At 38.1% G+C, this 18,730-nt stretch overlaps 1 protein-coding gene across 7 annotated transcripts in view; it reads right to left on the reverse strand.

Annotated features, from left to right (window-relative positions):
* The window catches only part of TMEM150C (transmembrane protein 150C), a 138,964-nt gene that overhangs the window by 40,421 nt on the left and 79,813 nt on the right, over window positions 1–18,730 (reverse strand). For 5 of the 7 annotated variants that reach the window (XM_072114737.1, XM_072114694.1, XM_072114718.1 and 2 more), the window contains one exon: window positions 13,905–14,022. The gene's annotated coding sequence lies outside the window, so the exon portion shown is untranslated. Of the gene's footprint in view, window positions 1–12,362; window positions 12,520–13,904; window positions 14,023–18,730 lie in introns of all 7 variants that reach the window. The other 2 variants (XM_072114734.1, XM_072114711.1) reach the window with 1 other exon arrangement.

The raw sequence follows: 18,730 nt of genomic DNA on the forward strand, positions 1-18,730 counted from the left end.
CATGTCTGAGCCATGTAGGTTTAGAAGTTTCCTGATTAGAGAAAATGCTTGGTGATAGGCTATTACCCAAAATGGGCTATTACCAAATATGGGTTCTTGAATCAAAATAGGTATGAATTTCTTAACAATATTTGCTATTGTGTATACTAACTACTGAATGTTGTAGTGAATACGAGACCATTCCATTTATTCTTTGTTTTGTCTACCCTATTCCGACTCAATAATGCAGCTTGCCTTGTTTTAAGTTTGTATCTGGCTTTTGCAATGTCATGGTCATTTTAGTGTCGTTGTCTCAACCAATGATCTTTCACTCTCAAAATCCACATCAAGTGTGCAATTGCATCATAAATGCACTAACTCACCATATGGTACATTCTTGACCACATGTCTGGGATGACATGATGTGGCCAAGAGAGTTGTAGTTCCAGAAACCTTTGCTCTATATGGATTGATGATTAATCTATCGTCCACGTCCATTAATCACACATCTAAGAAAGTGATGACATTTCCTCCAAGAAACTTTAGATTCATTCATTTAAAAATTCAACAAATGACAGAAAAGATTCCTCTGAACTTTTCCAAACCCACACCAGATTGTAGATATAATGGCCAAACCAGACTATCAACTCCCCATGTTGGTTTGCGTCTGAGAAGATGATATATATTGGAGCCACCGCCACTTGCAAATAGAATGTTTGATCAAATACAAAAAAAGAAACTTTTGAGCAAAAATGCAGTAACCAACAAAGTGAACCTCTTTAGATTGGAGTTATATGTACAGTATACATGCCCTATAATTACCTGTGGGCGGTTCAGTGTCCCAAATCCACCTGACAGGCTCTCTTTAAAAGATCCAACATGCCACTGGTAGAAGTCAGAGTGGTCCTGGTCTTATGGAAAACACAGGATATGAGTGTGAGTACAGAGATGTCTCCTGCAAGTTACCGCATTGTTATATCCTGTGATTTACTAATAAGGAGGGCTGAGGATAACCACTATCTACCGCTATATGATCACTGTATAGTGGAATACTGGTACACCTGGGTTGGGGGCCCACTTGGCTGATATTTGCCCCCCACCTATGCTGATCCCTTAGCTAAGACTCTGGTGTAATAGATATTATAATGATTTATTTATATTGTCTCACCATTAACTGACTTCTGCTGATTAACAGTCAGTGACACAAAACTGATGCCCACCAAATGCACCAATCTCATTTTGATAAGCAGCCTTAACCCTTTCAGGACCTGGCCCTTTTTTGTTTTTTCATTTTCATTATTCACTCCCCATGATCAAAAATCCATAACTTTTTTATTTTTCCATGTACAGAGCTGTGTGATGGCTTATTTTCTGCGTAACAAATTGCACTTCATAGAGATGGTATTGAATATTCCATGCCGTGTACTAGGAAGCAGGAAAAAAATTCCAAATGCAGTGAAATTGTTAAAAAACCGCATTTGTGCCGTCTTCTTGTGGGCTTGGATCTTACGGATTTCACTGTGCGCCCCAAATGATAGGTCTACTTTATTCTTTGGGTCAGTGCGATTACGGGGATACCAAATTTGTATAGGTTTTATAATGTTTTCATACATTTAAAAAAATTAAAACCTCCTGTACAAAAATTTTTTGGGGGATTTTGCCATCTTCTGACGCTAATAACTTTTTTATACTTTGGTGTACGGAGCTGTGGGTGGTGTAGTTTTTTGTGGATTTTGATGAAGTTTACAATGTTATCAATTTTAGGACTGTTCGACCTTGTGATCACTTTTTATAGAATTTTTTATTTTTTTTAAATGACAAAAAAAGTGGAATTTTTGACTTTGGGCGCGATTTTCCGTTACGGGATTAAACGCAGTGAAAAACCGTTATCGTATTTTGATAGATCGGGCATTTTCGGACGCGGCGATACCTAATGTGTTTATGATTTTTACTGTTTATTTATATTTATATCAGTTCTAGGGAAAGGGGGGTGATTTGAGTTTTTAGGGTTTTTTATTATAATTTTTTTTTAAACTTTTTTTAATTTTTATTTTTAGTATTTTTCAGACTCCCTAGGGTACTTTAACCCTAGGGTGTCTGCACGATCCTATCATATACTGCCATACTACAGTATGGCAGTATATGTGTATTTTACTACTCATACATTACAATGTGCTGATAGCACATTGTAATGCATGGGTTAACCGGAAGTAGCCTCGGGTCTTCGTGAGACCCGAGGCTACCATGGCGATGGATCGCCGCTCCCCGATGACGTCATGGGGAGCGGCGATCCTCGAAAAGATGGCGGTGCCCATGCCCGTGCTGGCACCGATCGCGGGTGTTATCGGTAAGCCTTTGCTGCAATATGCAGCCAAAACTTACCGGCTATGGAGAGGGCTCAGCGCGTGAGCCCTCTCCATGCACCAGCGGCCGACCCGTGACGTGCTATTACGTCACGGGTCGTGAACAGGTTAAAGGGTTTTTTTCACCAAACAAGTTAGGCCTTATCCACAGGATAGGGCCTAACTTGCTGATTGGTGAGGGTCTCAGTGATGAGACCCCTACAGATCACTAGAACAAGGTGTCTGATGGGGTCCAAGGTACCTCCTAACCTCTCATCACCCTTTGAGATGAGTAGAACAGACGGCTGTGCATGTCCGTTCTGCTCCATTCATCTCTATGGAGCTGACAGAGATTTCGAAGTCGATAAGGGAAGTTCTTGTTGTTTAGGGAAAGTTTCTTGGCACTGCAGTCCAAATGTAAGCTTTTGACTTGTCAGGTCACATCCATTTATTCATTCTCATATTTTGTCATGTTTTTTTTTTATGACTTACTACACATGTCTAGATGTGATACTGGTTTTTAAACAAAAAGTGCAAACGTGAACTTGCACGGAATGGGAACTAACTGACAACTAAAAAAACATTTAGCATTCTTTGCACTAAGTTGAGCTGTCTAAAACCTTTATTTTCATGTTACTGTTAGTTAGTTTTAGTTTAAATAACTAAATATAAAAAAATGGAGTCTAATTTTCCATTACCATTAAAATGCTGGAGACAGCATAATTAAGGATTAATACAGTTGATTTAGCCTTGGAGAATCTAATGAAACAAAATAAGAATCCATCACATTAAAGTTGTCAGTCAGCATTTCTTATCATGTATCTTTGTTACGCATCTAAGGATTAATTCTGAGTCTAAACAGAGCCTTGAAATTTCAGATTTTGCAAATAAGGTGATTGTATTCAAGGCTGGCAATAAGCTTAGAAGTGTACCTTACCATGCAGCAAATTTTGTAGATATCAAGAGTTTAGTGTGTGTACATGGGTTACACTGTTTTTAAGTATTATGTGACCTGTAATCCTCAACAGCAAATTTGTAATCCACTCTAAGCTGGTATGTGGACAAATGGCTGCTTCTACTCACTCCTCCCTCCTTTTATATAATTTAATAACATCACCTAAATGCAAAGACCCCGTCATTTAATTTATATTTACAGGCAGTCCCAGGTTACGTACAGGTTAGGTTTTTAAAATGTCACCAGGATTAACAATAAAGCTTATTTGCAGACACATTTGATAACTCCTACAGCTGATCATAATAGCCTAGGGCTAAAGTATAGTAAATTACCAAAATCCAGAGGGCCATTTGTAACTAGGGTTCGCCTGTTCGTCTGTAAGTCGGGTGTTCTTAAGTAGGGGACCGCCTGAACATGCAAATTAACATTTCTGTACACAACGAGCAGACTAGGGTGGTGAAACTAGGTAAAAGAGAGAGTCCATTATATAATTTCAATATAAATACAAATTAAATTCTCTGAAATAAGGTCATAGAAGACATGGTTATAATGCAGGTACTTTACTTACAAAGCCATGTGCTTATGTGTGATCCGGTAGGAGACAGGTTCCTTTTCAATATTATTTCATATATTAATATTCAGTAAAGAATTTGTCTTTGGTCAGACAATATTTGTATAGCTAATATGCTGCCAATTCCTCCAATGCCCCTGCTAAGAATATTTGATCAATTACATTTAAACTACATTTAAACTTGTATATACAACTAAAACACAGACCTTCATATGGTATATATATACATATAGGGCCACATTTATTAAAGGGGTTGCTAGGCACATTCCATTTTCACAGAGGAGTTGACTACAAGCTAGAGACATGCCCACCTGTCCTCTGCTCACAGCTGATTTACCTCATGTCTCACAGATCCAGAAGTCAGTCATGTGCAGAGAGAAGCCCTAACTAATGTAGAAACAAAATACCTACACTCTTATCTCTCCCTCAGCTTTCCCTACACTTGTATGTAAACAAATAATCCACACAGACAGAAACTTCAGATAGATCACTTCCCCCCCCCATCACCTCACACTCCACAGCAGGAAGTGGCAGGAGAGACTCTCCAAGGCTTCAAGCTGTCCCCTCATTTGCTGTGCTGGAGTTTTACTTAGGTAGGTACATATGTAGAAAGATAGATAGATAGGATATACATAGATACAATATAGATAGATAAATATGGATAGATAGATATGGGATAGATAGAGAGATAGATAGATATGATATAGATAGGATATACATAGATAGAAATATATTAGATCATAGATAGATAGATATGAGATAGATATTAGATAGATAAATATCTCATTGGTCAGCAGCAGGCGGTGACAGGAGGCAGGTCCCGTCCCTCCATCTTGCTGTAGTTTTTTTGAGTGCTGGAAACCCTGGTTGCTACGGGCCTAAAAAAGGTACTAAATGAGGACCGAGAGGCAAAATACTTTGAAGAATGATTCCCAGGAACAGCTGGAGCAGAGTTATCTTTTTTTAGTTTTTTTTTGCTCAGAATAACAGTTACACTTTAGAGGGGTGTGATAATGCTTAGTCGGAGTTTGTGCCATATTTATTGATTACGTTCGCCACAATTCTGTCTGCACCACAATTCTGTAGCATGAACAAAGTGCACCCTTCCAGAGCAGTGCAGGGGACGCCAGTTTAATGAAGACAGTGTACAAGTTTTGATGAATCAAAATAAAATTGTTGCACTCTGCCAGAGAAGTGCAGGGGGCGCCAGATTCATTAAGTACTTGTGACACATTTCATGAATCTGGTGCACCCGCCACACTCCACAGTCAAATTGCACATGGTACAGACTGCACTAGTTTTGATAAATGTGGCCCATTGTCTAGGTGGAGTTTATCTGTGGAATGTGGCGTGTGAATCTGTCGCCCCCTGCACAGCTGGAAGTGTGCACCATTCTTTTTTTGGTGCACTTCGTTTATGCTGCAGAATTGTGGCGCACGCCAGTAATAAATGTGGAGCAAACTTTGACTAAGGAGACACATGCTCATTTAGGTGCAAATTTTTTTTTTTAACACAGTGGGGCACATTTACTAAGGGTCCGCAGACCACATTTCCGTCGGGTTTCCCGACAATTTCCGTTTGGGGCGCATTTAACAGGGGTTTTTGTTGCACGTGATCAGATTGTGTCGCAATTGCGCTGGCTTTCATGTGACACAAATCAAGGGGCGGGCCATCGGACGATCTGACGGATTAGGACAAACCGCGGGATTTAACTTTAAAATTGTGTTGCATATAATGCACTTACATACATCGGGCAGAAGAAGGTGAACTCCGACGGACCTGATCGTGGAAGTGACACATGCAGGATATCAGGTGCACGCTGTAAGTGAATCGCGGCAGCTGTGCGTTCTCGTCGAGGATCGCACCTCGGTGATCGCGCAGGGACAAGTAAGTAAATGTGCCCCAGAGTGTGCAACACAATCCTGTAGAGACTTTATAAATACTTTATAAATACATTTCAAGCAGTTTGCACGTTCTTTTTAGTGCAAAGTCTGACAGAAACCTGCTGCAAACGCTTTAATAAATCTGGGTCAATGTCTTTCATTTGTTTTTGTAAGTGAGAGCATATATTTTCACGCACACATCTGTTCCATGTTCGTATATAAAAAGAAATGGTCTTGTAGACTAATAGGCTCATTCTTAGCAGCATTGACCATCATAAATGTACTTAATGAATATAATTTCTTTTACTATCCTTTTTCATATAACTTTTTAGTGTGAATACAAACTTGGACTTTCATCTCATATACTCACATCCAGATAAATGTATAAAATAAAGAGAATATAAAATGTATTATTTCTTTGTAGGTAACATTAATAGCAAACAATGTACTTTTTTACAACCTGGTCATAATAAATGAAGGAGATCACTACCATTTTTGCCTACATATGCTACTGTTTCCTTGGGTATAAAATACATGTTTAAGTCTCCTCAGTGTCCTACAGCAATGATATAAGATTTTATTCTGTAAAAGCAGACTACAGGGAAATATAAAAGGTTTATGGGCAAACATCCAGCTGCTATGCTATCTACAACTGAGGCAGGACTGCATTTCACATTTTGTGACCAACCTGTTTACTGTTCTGACCTGTTTCCTGTGTTTTATTTTTAAGCCAAGAACTGTTTAAAGCAACAGAGCACATATTACTTAGTCTCTATTCATACAAGGATCATGGTTTCCATTCATAATAAAACCTATGAGTGTCACAAGTCCATTGTGTAACTAAATAAACTTATAACAGAGGCCATAATTTTTTAAAAAAAAATTTTGGTAATGTAATTGTCAACATCTCCCATAACCTACACCACATGCCACAGTTCTTAGGATACCCGTACCAAAGTACGACTTTTTTAAAAGTGGTAGGCAGATAACTGTATATATGTATTAACTATATACAGAGCAGCATACATGCCCAAGGAAGGAAAAATGCACAGCAATGACCTGTTGTCATGCTGTCTCTAGACAGCTGAGATCACACGGCACAGCTCTCCATGTTCTAGGGAATCTACTGTTCTGACATTGGGCTGCTGGGGTCCCTTCTAATGTACAAATGTGATAAATATGGCCAGGTCATCTGTGTTGGTACATATCCCCCACTTCCCACCAGCCTCTGAGCTTGAGATTGTCATCAAATCTCCAGGTGGCAGAGCTTCAAAGGACTACCCCAGCTGCAGCGGCTCCAAGGAACCTTTATGACAACAAAGTGTCATAACAATCCCCATCCAATATGTTGGTTATGGTCAATTATGGAGTTATGGTCCGTCTCAAACCAAGGGAAAATTCATTTTTGACATCAGTATAGCCAGGAAATTGCATAGCTCTGACTCACTGGATTCTAGCACTCTTATACACCAAGATACAAATATCTCTGAATGGAACCACAACAAAAGGGGCAGGTTTGGTATCAATGTGATCCAGGAATTCACCCCAAAAAGACCAGAACCCTGACGCTATGCCTTCACCTTGAGAAGCTAGAACTACTCCAAGGTTCTGGATCAGATACCAAAGAGGAGGGTAGCTTTGCTTCCCACCGTCTTTTTTCTGGGAAATCATTTACCATCAAGAGCACAAAGGATTTTAAGGTGTGGACTATCCATTCCATTAGGCCCATACACAAGATAACTAACATATTCCATACTGATACTTGTAGTCCTACCCGTGTACGTTGTACTTTGCTTAACTGTATATAAATATTTATCTATTGTATGTACTGTTTGTCTAGTGTGCCCTTAAGGCAATTATATATATATATATAATTTTATATATATATAAAATTTAACCTGTGTTACTCTTTATTTCGATCCACGAATCCCCACGTCAGTGTCTCAGTTTAATACATGCTACACGGTTGGTTCCTCACTCTATATAATCCCGTTATGGACCGGGCTTATATTAAAGGAGTGCTGGTGGTGGCTTATTTGGGTTGATAAGGTTCTGTTTAACTGAGGGTAGTGAAAGGGGACTTTCAGCCATTCGTGGGTGTGATTCATTGTTGTGCCATATCTGGAGGTTGTGTGGACAACTCTAAATCACTTCCTGCACCTTCCAGAACCCGTGCATTCCTAGTATATTTTGCTTGCTACCCTAAGATTTTTGTGCTGTTTTTTCCGGGAAAATTTTTTTTTTTTTCAATTTTAGTTTTATTTGAAGGAAATAAATAATCAACATTATTAATCAATAAATGAATTCCCTATTTTGTTTTGAGCATTTTGATATATGTATAGTCTCGGGCAAACTACTGTGTATGTATATACTTTTTATGTCCATTAGGTCGTGACAGATGGCTCAGCTCCTCTCCACATCGAGCTACTTTAGCGCAATGTTTTGAGGAACGGAGAAAGCAGAAGCAGAAAAAAAAAAGTTCCTGCCTTCTCCAGAAGAAAACTGCAGCAACATCTAGATACGTTGCTGCAGACTCTGGACCTTTTGGTTTCGTGCATACTGTAAGTAATGGCGGGAGACACCCACTCTAGTATAGGAAAGGACTTTCCTATACCATTGAGAGTGTCTCGAGCTAATATTAATCAGCAAACCATGTCTGATGAAGGTCAGGTTATGACAATAAATGTCACACGGTCTGTATATTTGTTTAATCAGAAATCATTGTCAGTGTGACTGAATTACATTAATAGGGGGAGATTTATCAGAAATGTCTGAGGTAAAACTGTTCTAGTTGGCCATGGAAATGAACCAGAGCTCAGCTTTAATTTTCTAAACCGCTGTGGGAAAGAGAAAACTGAGCTCTGATTGGTTGCCATGGGCAACTAGAACAGTTGTGCTCTCAGACACTTCTGATAAATATAACCCATACTGTCTAATGGGATTGGGATCCTATCCAGAGCACATGAAGCATATTTATTTGGTGTGCAGCATAGCTCCTACTAGCTTATAAATAACATGTCATTTATTCCATTGTGGCACATCACATTCGCTGCATTTTATATATCCGAAACTAACCTAGCTGGTTTCAGAAGCTAGTGGAATATTGGTCCTGCAGCCACTCTACCAGTGTGTACAAATATCTAAAAAAAAATTTCATGGCAAATTATCATTTTCGGATTGAGAATCTCGGTACTTTACTAAGTTTTGGTATTGAATTCTAAATTCTCGTATCGATGCTCTACATTCAAAGTGGTCTACAGGAAAACGATCACTGTGACCCCATGTATCACAGTTATAACAGATTCATGTACTCTCTGTTTTCACTCAAAACAGGAGCTCCAATCTGTAATCATGATTACAATTCACTGCTGCTGTTCTAAGGATAAGCAGGGACTCTTTGCATCAGATTCTTGGAGTCCTGTTCACAGCACAGGTATTGGACTGTGACTGCACGGTCTGTGATTCACAGATTAACCTCAGAGATGGGTTTTAACCGTAGAAATGAAGTTGATGTGATTTATCCAAATCCTATACACACACAGTGGTAAAAATATAGATTTATGATCCACAGCAAGTTTTTTAAATGCTGCACATTCAATTGCAGGAATCAAGGTTTGTAATGTTTTGATGAACTACAACATGTGTAATAAAAATATAGTGCCAGTAAAATCAGCAATATGAAAAAGTCCTCCAAAATCCATAATACATTCCAGTCATTTCATGTCTTGAGTCAAGCCCATATAGGGCATCCCTAAAAATGGCAGATGTATGGGAACTACCGGTAAATTTTTCCCTAGAGCACATATAAAGATTGAAAAAACTATTTGTAATGGCCTTGAGATGCCAGAAAACTGGCATTAGGAAAAAATGCCTTCAAAATCCATAATGTGCTCCATTCATTTCACATCTTTTGCCGAGCTAAACTAGCAAATTTACATAGTATAACATAAAGGTTCCCAAAACATTCTTCTCAAAATCTTTTTTTTTTTAACCTCTTATAAATATAAAATAGAAATATATATATTTTCCCCTAAATTTGAACATTTTTCCATCAATATTGAAAAAAATATATTAGGGAATGCATCATGTAATTACATAAAACAAAAGTCTAATCTGCATAAATCCAAATTAGAACATGAATCTGCCACTGTATATTAAAATATTCACATTTTATTGACAATCTCCAAAATTACATCTAAAACAAAAAATACTGCAAGTGAACGATCAGATACTATGGGTACACTGTAGAGACCATCAGTACATTTAATCTACATTCATGTTCAACACAAGGTATCTACACAATTTCATAAACCACAGTACACATGTATTTCTGGAGATTGCCAATAAAATTAGAATATTTTAATATACAGTGACAGCTTCATGTTCTAAATTGGATTTATGCTATGATCAGAAGCGTAATCACGTGATTTTCGTATTCGCTATTTTTGTTTGTAGCAATTCTCCGACATCTTCTGAAAAAAAAAATATATATATATATATACACACACACACATATATATATAATTCATTTTAGTGGTAAATTTTGAATGATAAGTTTTGTGTTTATCTAAAATAAATAAAGATGATGAATTTTTACAGATTTGCCATTTTGCCAGATTTTGCCAGATTTGCCATTTTCAAAATTCTAATTTTTCAGGCAGATCGTTTTACCACCTAAATTAGTTGTGGAATAACATTTCCCATATGTTTTCTTAACATTAACATAATTTTGGAAATGTGTGGATAATTTATTTTGAAATTTGAAATATACAGTATTAGAAACCTCCTATATATCACCCCATTCTCAAATCTGCAACCCTCAAACTATCAGAAACAGCTTTTAGGAAGATTGTTAACCCCTTGAGATCTTCATAGTAATTAAATCAAAATGGAGGTCAAATTTAGAATGGTTTGATTTTTGTCAGTAATACCTTCATTTAGCTCTAAAATTTACACATTCACAAAAGATAAAACGAGTACGGAGACGCCCCACATATGAACGTTACATGTTTTAGGGGCGCACAGCGGGGTGCAGAAGGGAAGGAGGGCCCTGCATTAGCCATAGAATTTTGTGGTTTTTAGTTGGTTCATGGTGCTCTTTTTTGCGCTATAAAATATTTGTTTCTGTTAATGTTGCTCTGTTATGGATCATTATTTGCGGTGGCTATGCCCTATTTGTAAAAATATATTAACTTTTTTGGTAGGTGGGGGGGGGGGTTATGTTCACCATATACTCTAATTAATCATTTAGATTAAGTAAAATTACTGTGATGACAAATGTCTATATTTTTGCTTACGATTTACTAATTTTGTATACTAAAACCTCATTAGGGGAAAAAATCTATAATTTTTGCATCATCATTTTCCAAGTAACATAACTCTTTTAATTTTTGGTCTATATAGAATATGAGAGCTTGTTTATTGTGGGACATGTTGTACAACAGTACCATTTGTGTATTGATACAGTATTTTTATTACTTTTTATTGCATTTTATGTGGGATAATATAGGTAAAAATCACCTTCTGAAATGGCAGACGTCTATATGTTCTTTTCAATCTTTTGTTTGGCTATACACGGTGACAAGTGTAAAGCAACTGGAACCATATAGAATCCCCATAATACCCAGTATATGATTGATGCAGCCTGAGACTGCCGCAAGAACACTTGACAGCAATACTGACAGCAGCATCTAAAGGTTTAAATTAACTCAATCTATGTTACCATGGACCAAAGACATTGTGGCACGTACGGGGCTGTCAATAGATACTTGGCTCCAGCTCTAAAAAATGAATATGTTATATACTCTGAAGCTTTAGACATAATTGGCTTCATATTTCATAATTAGTTTGTTTTGCTGAAAAATTAGTGGGTCTTTATGCAACTTTTTGTGAGCTTTGATTCAATACTACTGGGTAGACTAGAAATGGGGTCTGGTGATTTGGAGAGCGCATAGCTGTGATCGTATCTGCCAGTATTTTAATGGACACAATAAAATTCTAATTTTATTCGCCATCTGGGAAAATCTGCTTTTGTGTTTGTTCTGGACTGATATTATAGCTACACTTGCCATGAGCAGCCATGGGGATTTATATAATTCCTGACTATTTCTACATGCACAGCAGGAGACAGTGGGCAGCTGCTTCTACTACCAACTACTGTATAGCTAATCCCTTTATTTCCCTGTGGCAGAAGCGGGACATTTTTCTACAATATGAATCAAAATGCCAAACTGCAAATATATCACAGAAGGGTTTTCTTATGTCACAAAAATATAATTACGTTTTTTCTTTCTATCTACCACCATACATTTCTGCCTTGATTTTAACGCTTTTCATAAACTGGGCTTGGTAAATGTCAAAAGGATGCAGGCAGGTGATGAGTTGTAAAAGGGAAATAATTTTCATGGCTTCTAAGAACGAGGAGTTAAAGTGAACACACATGTCAAGATTCGGGATGTGTGGATCCACTGGACCACCACGGGAGGTGGTACTAGCCGACACCAGGGACCGGATTCTAAGTGGCACCTGTTCTTTACCAGAGCCCACTGCAAAGGGCGATGGACCTGCTGCGGCAGGGTACCACCAGGTCGTTCCACAGGTGCGACTAGCCAGCCAAGATCGAGGTACCTTACCGGAAGGCAGCCTCGTTGTCGGGTACAGGCACAGGGTCAGGGCAGGTGGCAGAGATGCATGGTCAAGTTCAATCCAAGGTCAGCAACGGGAGATCAGGCAGATGGGAAAGGGAACTCAGGCACACGGGAGACAGGAACACAGCAACACGGAGGAACTCTGGTAACACAGGAACACGCAGGAACACGGAGGGGTTTAGATGTCTTCATACATGTTCCAATGATGTCTATTTCCATGTGTTTAGAGTCACTATTCTTCTAAAAAATTGGTGATGGCAGTGGGGAGCTGCAGAATACAGTCCAGCTAACACGCCTCCTCATTAACTCTGATACTGCTAACCTGGCTGAAAAGAATTGGTTGGGGTGAGGAGGAGGTAAGAGAGACAGTGGTGGCTATTTGTGACTTGGCTTGGCTACATGTCTAACCACTCCCTAAGGAAGGGGGGGTTGTGACCCCCATTAGCAGTATCTGTGTGGGGTAACACAAGACACCAATAAAAGTCAGTTTTAGAAGAAGGGTGGCTCTAATCCCATGGATAGAGGCATCAGTTTAATGTGTGTAAAAGGTACACATTAAGGGAAGGGGGGCACACTGGTTACTTTTAAGCATTATTTTGCATTGATATATTTTGCTATATATGTAGGTATTATTGCACACCATACTGACTTGCTTAAATATATAGTTCTTTGCACCTGTGGAATGTCCTACATTATCCATGCCAGGTAAGCGGCATCATTGTCTGGTCTAGGTTTGTGCACTTTTTGGTGCAGTTTAAATTGTTAAAAGGTTTTTTATTGATTTACAAAAGTATGTAAAATATACAATACATTGGGGCACATTCACTAGGGGTCCGCACATCGCAATTCTGTCGGGTTTCCCATCTATTTCCAATTTGCGCCGCAAATTGGGGGGCGTGGCCATCCGACAACCCGACTGATTCAGACTAAGCACAGGATTTAAAATTCAAATAGTATCGCAAGACATGCACTCACATACACCGGGAAGAAGAAGGTGAACTCAGGCGGAGCTCAGCGGGGAAGCGACACATGCAGGATATCGGGAGCACGATCTTAGTGAATCGCGCCGGACTTCATCCTCCTAGGACAACGCACCGGGGATCGCGACAGGACCGGGTAAGTAAATGTGCCCCATTGTGTCCGAATGGCAATAAACAAGTACATCCCCAGCGGATGAAATACTATTTTTGATGGTCTATGATTGTGCAATTTTTAATGATATTAAAACTTAGTCAAGTAAGATTCTGTTTCTTATATAGTGTTTTGTAATAAAGTTATTTTTTTTACAACTGAGAGATTCTGTTTGCATTTTACACATTCATACCCGAACCAACCTATTCTATTCAAAGCCAATATTATTATAACATCAATTACATGAAAAATATTACAGCTACAAATCATTTTAAGGTGTGCATAGTTATCTCACAGATATACATTTTGCAAATAATATAGTAAAACCTTATTGTCTTGTTTTCATGAACATTAGTCCAGCCTTTAAAATAACAGAGATATATGGTGATCACATACCTTTTGGTGAGTAGCTGACTTACAGGATTTCAATACAGATCAGTGAAGAAGAGGAACACTTTATTCTTGAATTTGAAGTAGATAAATAAATTTTCTTGATTATCACAGATGTAATCACCTTAAAAGAAAGAAAAACAAATGAAGGAAATAAGAAAACATTGAAAGAGTACTACATTCTTGTGTTAGTCACTCATGATTTATATTACACTGTATTCCTAAGAGAAATACTTTAGCTTATTATCCCCTTGTTGAATCTTTATGTTATAATATCACAAATCTTCAGCTGGTAATTGGACATCAGTGTTATATCTTTAGGAATGTCAACGGAATTGGTGTCATTAATTTATTTTGCTGAGAAGGTGCTTCTTAGGAGAATAGTAAAAAGCCTATTTTATATTCTACTGACTGTTCCTATAATGTGGTAGTGGTGCTTACCCTTTTATTAATAGCTAAAATCTTTTAGAGATTCAAGCGCTTTGTATGTTGTTGTTTCAATCCAATTTTGAAATTTTGAAAATTTGATTATGTAAACGAGACCCAGGAATATGCTGGTATGCATGTATTGGGGGTACATGGTGTGCATTTAGTCTGCAGGTTGGCAAAAAGATCCCCCTGACCTGTATGAGTATATATATGTATGATAAATTTATTTGAAGAGCCTATTATTTTGTTTTTTAAATATTTCATTTTTAAAAGAACAGTTAACAGGAGTGTGAATGCAGATATCAAGATTAAGCGTAAACCGAAAGGGAGTTTGAAAGAAAGTGGTGGAGTTAGTATGGAGGCCACACTATTTAAGTGTGTGCTGAAACTAACGCCAGTGATGCCACATATTATGAAGTGTCTCATAACAATTGTAAAGAAAAGTCATCAACTTCACCCAGTGCACTAGAACTTTTAGCAATTCAACATTAGACCTAGGCAATATCCCTCCCGAACGCAGCAAGGACAAAGAAATACAGTAAAATAGGGTCTTCAACAGGGTTTCCAGATCATCACCACACCACCAACAGGTAGAAGCCACCTGAAGGAAGATTCAAATAGGTACACTGTACCACAGGGTACTCAAACAATACTCTGCTCCCTGACCGATAATGAGTAGACTAGGAAAAATTTGGGATTACAAATTAAAATAGAGGTTTATTAAAAACACTGGGAACACTTATGTACTGTATCTGTAATACATTAAAGCCTTATATTTCATAAAGTGAGACTAGAAAAACCATTCACATGAGTGTCGCTCATTTGTTCATACCCATTAGTTAAATCCAGACAAGACAGCTTTATTTCTCTATTTTCATTCACTTGGAAGATAAAGTAACAAAAATTAAAAGCCTAATCTCATGACTGGTATACTTGACAAAGGTTAATCATGAGTATGCCTGGGGGGAGTAATGTAAAGGTCAAAATGGAAGTTCATAGACCAGAAGATCAAAGACTGATAGATTTGTTATATCATCCAAGCACAAACATAACCTCCTTGCAGCACAGAGATAGCAGACTACTTTACCGAGAACATGTAAAGAAGACAAGAAGAACCACTAATACTACTGTGTTGTAAAACAGATTATTAAAAAGAACTGGTAACAGGATGTCTCTTGACAAGTGCCGTTTGTTATCCTCACCATTAATTTACAAGAGGTGCTCCTGGTGGGACCTTTCAGATGTTGGATCTCTGAGCCCGTCTGCCATTTGCTGTCACCATTTGAATTGTTACATTTAACAGAAACGGATCAAAGAGTTGGAGAATGCTTTATAACTTCATGCTTTACACAAAAGTGGCCCAGGAAATCATAAGTTGACATTCATAAAGTTATAAAGCCATAAGAACTATTTCTGGACACTAAATTGACTCCATTTCACTTCCTGTTTGGAGATTCTAGATAATTTCTGCTTGGGGTTTGAATGCTACTGCTTAAAGTCCAATTTACAGCCACTTCTGTGCTTTTGACTCTTCATGTGAGATAATGAAATACTACATGTTGGCCATTCTAATCCACTCCTGCTATATGGATGACAGTAGATCCCCCCAATCATAACCAAATAATATGAGCCATCCCCCTTAAATGATAAACATTAAGCACTACCACATCAAAGTGGTTATCCTTTTTCAACAAATAAATGGTTTTGTTTCTATAATGAAAATATATACATTTTTTAAATATACTTTCTGTATCAATACCTCACTATTTCCTGGATCTCTGCTTTCAGTCATTATATAGGAAGCTTAATTATTTACTAACAGGGGATTAATACTGGTCCATGGTCTGGTCATGTCACACAGGTGCGCGGCTCGTTATAACACAAAGCTTTGAGAACTGCATTGTGATGAAAACGAGGTTTACAACTGTGTGACATCACATGACCAATGACACATTGTTATCCAAAGTTAACAATAAAGCTTTCTATAGAAATATATCAAGCAAAGATCTAGAATACGGGGAGGAATTGTTACAGAAATTACAGTGGGTACGGAAAGTATTGCAGCCAATTGGTAAGATCAAAACAGTTTGTTCTTTTGTTCATTAATGTACACTCTGCACCCCATCTTGACAGAAAGAACAAGAATGTAGAGATTTTTCTAATTTATAAAACAAGAAAAACTGAAATATTACATGGTCATAAATATTCAGACGCTTTGCTATTATACTCATATTTAGCTCACATTCTGTTCATTTCCTTCTGATCCTCTTTAAGATTGTTCTAGTCATTCATTGGAATCCAGCTGTGTTTAATTAAACTGATCGGACTTCATTAGGAAAGGCACACAGGTCTATAGAAGACCTCACAGCTCATAGTGCATGACAGAACGAGAATCATGAGGTCTAATGAAGTGCCCAAGGAGTTCAGAAACAGAATTGTGGCAAGGAACAGATTAAGAAGAGTTAAAGAGTTAAAAAAGAGCCCCAAGATTACTGTGGCTGAATTCCACATTAGGGAGATGGGAAAAATTTCCACAAGGTCAACTATCACTGCAGCCCACTACCAGTGGCAGAGACCACTTACCTTATGTAGTCAGAATACTGTGACATGAAATAGGTACTGAAGCAATACAAGAATGAATAAAAAATGTATTTATCTTTATTAGTAGTTCATACAACAATGTTTGCCAAGCATTTTAAAAACATTTAAAAGCACTCAACTCTACAGAGCAACTAGAAATATCAATGCATAAATAAGCACTGGTATCTATAGCAGCCAAACAATACTGTGCAAAATAAGCAGTGGTTGCTATTCTCCCTACTGCGCAGGAACTCGGGAGCACGATCTTAGTGAACCGCGGCAGATCCGGGTAAGTAAATCTGCCCCATTCTGTTGAAACGTGTCAGTCTGTCATGTCTATGGCTGCTTGTTCGATGGTGTGTTATCATTTTATAATGGACTAATAAAGAAGATATATTTATTTTTACTGTAAGCCTATGTAGTGCTGGAACGTTTTTCTCCATTCAGTCAGGCTTCAGACTAGTTCTGTGCACCTAAGGAAGAAGTAACATGTGAGTTTAAATTTTAATGTGAGCTGGTCTTGGAACAACGCTTTGTTTCTCCGTTTTTTTTGTTTGTTTTTATGGCAGAGTGTGCCAGTGGAAGCCTCTCCTGAGTGCAAGACATACAAAAGCCTGCACGCAGTTTGCAAAAAAACACATGAAGTACTCCCAGACTATGGCAAATAAAATTCTCTGGTCTGATGAGACAAAGATTGAACTTTTTGGTGTTATTTCTAAGTGGCATGTGTGGAGAAAACTGCTCTTCAGGCATCATCATCTGCCAAATACAATCCTAATAGTGAAACATGCTGGTGGTACCATCATGCTATGGAGGTGTTTTTCAGCAGCAGGGACAGGACGACTGGTTGCAATTGAAAGAAAGATGAATGCGGCCAAGTACAGAGATGGCCTGGATGAAAACCTCTTCCAGATTGCTATGGACCTCAGACTGGGCCCAGAGCCCTGACCTAAACCCAATTGAGCATCTCTGGAGAGACATGAAAATGGCTGTCCATCAACGTACTCCATCCAACCTGGGGGAACTGGAGAGGATCTGCAAGGAAGAAAGGCAGAGGATCCCCAAATCCATTTGTGTAAAACTTGTTGGATCATTCCCAAGAAGAATCATGGCTGTACTAGCTCAAAAAGTGCTTCTACTCAATACTGAGTAAAAGGTCTGAATACTTATGGCCATGTGCAATTTCAGTTATTGCTGTTTAATAAAATAGCAAAAATATCTTTTTTTCTGTCAAGATAAGGTGCAGAGTGTTCATTTATTAAAAAATAACCTTTGTGATCTTACCAATTGGCTGTAATAAATCCAAGAGTGAAAAATTTAAAGGGCTCTGAATACTTTCAGTATCCACTGTATATTGACAAATTGTATAACTTCATTATACGAATGATAACATTTATTAATTGAAACCTAACAAACCCTTTAAGTCATACAAAGCTATATGTCGTACAATTGACGTGGGATACACACACTCCGGCAGCTAGTGACTTCCCAGATACACTGTAAATTGTCACTTTCGAAATGTTAAATATTTAGCATACGTTTTTGAAGGAAAGAAAGAAATTGTAAAAAATGCTTATCCTGGATTACTGTCACCTTATAACAGTGGTGGCGAACCTATGGCACGGGTGCCAGAGGTGGCACTCAGAGCCTTCTATATGGGCACCCTTGCCATCACCCCAGGGTAGAGTTTGCCAAACAGGACTTAAGGCCTCTTGCAGTCCCAGGCAGCCCAGGACCCTAGGAGGAAGCTACAATGTTAATCCAAACTTCTTCTCCTTCTTTCTACTGTATTGGTGTCCTCAGGTGCCTATACAATTTGAACC

This window comes from Engystomops pustulosus, chromosome 1 (assembly GCF_040894005.1).
Source record: "Engystomops pustulosus chromosome 1, aEngPut4.maternal, whole genome shotgun sequence".
NCBI classification, from domain to species: Eukaryota; Metazoa; Chordata; class Amphibia; order Anura; family Leptodactylidae; genus Engystomops; species Engystomops pustulosus.